Consider the following 4,392-nt stretch of genomic DNA (forward strand, 5'->3'; position numbering starts at 1 on the left):
CCAGAGCCACTATGGAAACAGGGACAGTGACGCAGACCCCGGGAAACCAGCTGAGCCCCGGCCCGCGCGCTGCTTGCTCCTCTTGTGCTTGACGCTGCAACAGCGGCCCCCACCCCGCCCCCGGCAGGGCAGGCACGAGGCACACGCCACCTCGAGGGCGCCGCCTGAGCGACTGCCTCGAGAGGAAGGGTGCTGAGATCCCAGTGGTGCTGTGAGCTGACGCTCAGGTGACGAGCCTCTGCTGTGAGCCACCATCATTGTTTTAGGGACCTCGGAGTGTTCGACGCGGCAAGAAGCCCACACCAGGCCGACCCCTCCAGGGCCCGGGCCCTCGCGTGGAGGACGCACCCTGGCGAGGCCTCCGTCTGGCCTGGCTTTGTGCCGCTGGGTGAACAAAACCACCTCAAAGTGACGGAACGCTGGGTGACAGCTGACGGAAGCATCTGAGGCCAGACAGAAGCTTCTCGCACAGAGAGCAAAGAGGAACGTGTTTCAGCTCCGGCACAGAGCACGGCAGCGGGGACACCACATGCGCGGCGCTGGAGAAGAGAGACGCCGCGCCCAGCCCACACCGCCCGCAGCTCCCAGAGCCACGGCTGCAGACCCAGTGGCCCTGCTCTGCACGGAGCTCTACCTCCTGTCACCGGACACGGTGACCGGCGTGGCTCTCCCCCAGACTGCTACGGCACGGGCTGGCACAGTTCCCCGTGGGCCGCGTGGAGCTCCGCACAGGAGTCACGGCCTCCCTAGGAAAGCGAACGTCCCCTCTGCGCTTGGGAGACACCTGACTGCCAGAGGGAGACGAAGTTCTCTGCTCTTCCTTCCTGTCCCTGTCAGGGAGGACTGGCACACCAGAGTGCTCCCAGTGGGGCCACAGGTGCCCTGGCTGCCCCTCGTGCCCGTACCACCCGGCCCCGCCTGCACGCACTGAGAGACTCCCCGGGGTCGCTGCAGCGTCCCCCAGGCACGGGGTGCCAGGAGGACAGTGCAGCTCCGTCAGGGTCCCCTCCTCCCCTGGCATCCCCACCTGTCATTTCCAAAACACAGACTAATCTGATCTTGAGTCACAGGAGGGGACCCAGAGCGCTAGGTCGGGGTGTCTGGGGGACAGTCCTATGCCAGTGCACTACAAGTCAGCATGCCCCACCAAAAACCGGGCAGGCTGTGAGCATCCCCCAAGCCACCCTGGGAGCTAAGGCTTCAGAGAGCAAGAGCACGCAGCCTCCGGCGGGCCCTGCGGACATCTGGCCAAAAAGGAAACGCAGCACAAGCCATGGGTCCGTCTGCACCGTCTGCAGTGGCAGCCACAGATGCACGTGTGCAAGGGACACGTCCTCATCAAACTGTGCCTTCACGTGTGCGCAGCCTGCCACATGCCACCACCACCTCCAAGAGCAGGGAGCACAGCGACAGACCGTGAGGCTCCTCCCTGGCCATGCGGCTCTCCCCTTCCCTCCCCCGCAGCCGGGCAGGCTGGGCACCATGGCACATCCTCACCCCTAGTCACAGCCGAAGCACAGCGGGGACTCCCCTAACAGGAATCTGCCGGCAGAGCCCAAATCGAGAGCAGCGACGGGCCGCCCAGGCCTGACTGCAGGGGCAGCTCCGTGCCGCGGCCCTGGGAGCGAGCCAGGACAAGCGCAGGGACAAGCGCAGGGACAAGCGCAGAGATGCAAGGGGCCGGCCAGGGCCTCTCTGCTCTCGCCCACAAAGCGAGGGCCCTGCCGCGCGCTCTGCCTCCCACCCTCGACAGCGGCGTCTCTGGAGAACATGCTCCCACTGGAGCTGGGCTCACTCCCATGTGAGTGCTGACGGCCACCTCGCAAGAAGTGAGCTTCCGGCATGACAGGGGAAGGGGCTGGTCTCAGGCTGATCACCGCGGCTTCGCTGCAGGGCTGGCTCCACGCAGCCCCCCCAGGGCAACGGCACCCACCGCACTGACACCAGAAACCACTGTTCCGTTTTCAGAGACCCTGCCGAGTGACGTGAAGGCTCCTGCCTCCCAGAACACACTTCAAGTGAAGCAGCACCCCCTTCAGTTAAAACTAGTGCACACCGCTGCCACAGCATTCAAGTCACCTGCGGGAAAAAAGACGGTCAAGGACACAGGCCCACTTTACTTCTCGCCATCCGTGCCCCTGGTGGACTCATCGCTGAGGCCAGCTGGCTCTGCCCTGTGGCACCGTGCCCTGCCTGGCAGTGGGCCAGAGCCTCAGGGACCCTCCACTGGTGACCTGCCGAGCACAGCAGGAAGGAGGACAGATAAGGCCAAAGACACTTTAGAGAAGGGCAGCTTTTCAGGAGCGAGCTGGTTCCAGCCCAGAGCAGGGGAGGCGAGGCCTGCCTTGATTTCAAAGCGAACCAGCAGTGTGTCCAGGACGCGCTACGCTTAAACCCGCTCCAACCAGCCTGGTCAGGGCAAGTCGGCCCCCCAGGGGACACATGCCGAGACTCTTTTGACTGTCACACTGGGAGGCAGTTACTAAAGGCCAGGGAGGCTGCTTAACATCCTACAGCACACAAAACAAAGACAATTTCAGTCCAAGGGGCCCACAGTGCCAAGGCTGAGGAACCTTGCAATACCCGGGAAGATCGTGCGGCCGCGCCTCCAGGCCTCCCGTGCAGCACCTGATGCCATTCCCCAGCAACTCTGTGCGGACTGACCACGGTCTGTTGCCCAGGAAACAGGCAGCGGGCGAGCCACCTGAGGAAGCGTCACAAGGTCAAGCAGCGGAGGAGTTAGGATTCGACCTCGAGGTGGGAGTTGGGCTTCAGAGCCAGGCTCTTAGCAGCTCTCCTAGACCACAACTCCGCTCGTCCAGAGCTACAAGCAACTCATCAGAAAACGTCCGAGAACTGCTCGCACCTCCACTCTGTCGGGGGCAGTGAGTGCCTCACTGAGCCACCGACACTGAGGCCCGCGAGAACGCCGCTCGCAGGCCAGTGCCCGTGTTTCCTCCGGAGAGAAAGCCAGCGGCACGGCACCCGGGCCACGCTCCATGCACAGCCAGTCTTCAGAGCGAGTCTTCGCTGGCAAGCTTCCCGCTATTTCTAGTACTTTACAGTCTGCCTCTTTGTTGGTTAAGATCACATCAGAAACGTGACAGCAAAGGTGGATCATAAAGTTCACTCAAAACTGATATAAAAACACTCACCTGATTTGACTGTCCAGAAAGGTAGGGCTCAAAGTCATTGTCATGAACTGTATCCTTCTGATGCAAAGAACCATTTTGTACTAGAACAAACAGCACAAACAAATACTACGTTTGAATTTTTAAGAATTACTTTAAAGCACAGAAATTAAACATACTAAAGTCTACACCCATTTCTAGTGGAAATTGCTTTTACTTCAGAATGAACACAACCAGCATGGAACTGATTCTTACACAATTAATTAGGAATGACAACACAGAACTTGCAATAACTAATGCTATGTTTTTTGAGAAAGATTTCACAAATCGATAGACGTTTACAAAATAGAGGTACAGACAAAATAAGGCGAGGACCTCGTGAGCGAGTTTTGGTAAAGGCGAAGTGGTCCAGGGTATATGTATGCCAGACGTGGTACTTCCAGAAGCCCAACTCCCCATGTGGAGAGTGAACCAGGCGGCTCGGACAGGGTAGCCGGGAAAGGACGGGGCTGAGAGCCGCTCCTGACTCACTGCTATCTGGCTCTCTGCTAACTGTCCGCTGTCACGATGCTGGGCCAGGAAAGCAAGGGAAAGGTAACCAGCGTGCGGAGCCTCGTCCAACCTTAAAACACGAGGTACCATATTTGGTTATACCCGAGCGACACACGCTAGTTGAAAACAGCCTTCCAAGTAAACACCAAGTGTCACTTACGGGTTCTCACAAGAGTTTGTTTGGGGTTTACCCCAAGCTAGGATATCATGAGAGAAGACGAGGGCCTCAGGAGACAAGGGCTGTGACTGCTGGGGTTTCCAGCTAGCTCACAGGGCCCGGCAGGTGCTGACCCCGCAGCCGGCCCCTCCCACCCAGGGCGCACAGGCGGAGTCATGGTCCCTGCGCCTCCCCGCCTTCCTCATCCAAAACGACCGCGCTGCCGTTATTCTAACCACCCACTTCTCCAAAAGTTCCCGACCTGTCAAACCTCCCCAAATGCTTTATCTCCCCAAAGCTGTGGAGGAAAAACTTCCTGTCTGGAAGCTGCTCCCTAGACATTCGGCGCCCACATGGCCCGCTACTCCTCAGCGACCGCCTGCTTCGTCCTCCACGCCGGGGCCCACAGACCGCCCCACCTGCGCTCACCTTTATTATCTTGTCCTTTTGTTCTCTGCACCGTCGCAGGCCCGGACGTGCGAGCGGACAAACCCGGAGGAAAGGGAAATACAAAGTTATTTACCAGAACCCCTCCCAGGCCGGCGGCGCGCT

General features: G+C 59.7%; 1 protein-coding gene across 1 annotated transcript in view; it reads right to left on the reverse strand.

Annotated features, from left to right (window-relative positions):
- YTHDF1 (YTH N6-methyladenosine RNA binding protein 1) overlaps nt 1–4,386 on the reverse strand; it is a 13,942-nt gene extending 9,556 nt beyond the window's left edge. The window contains exons 1-2 of the mRNA XM_006921966.3: nt 4,270–4,386; nt 3,156–3,235 (exon numbers count right to left, since the gene is read on the reverse strand). The gene's annotated coding sequence lies outside the window, so the exon portion shown is untranslated. The remainder of the gene's footprint in view (nt 1–3,155; nt 3,236–4,269) is intronic.
- Nucleotides 4,387–4,392: the final 6 nt, after the last annotated feature.

This window comes from Pteropus alecto, unplaced genomic scaffold (genome assembly GCF_000325575.1).
Source record: "Pteropus alecto unplaced genomic scaffold, ASM32557v1 scaffold45, whole genome shotgun sequence".
Classification (NCBI taxonomy): Eukaryota; Metazoa; Chordata; class Mammalia; order Chiroptera; family Pteropodidae; genus Pteropus; species Pteropus alecto.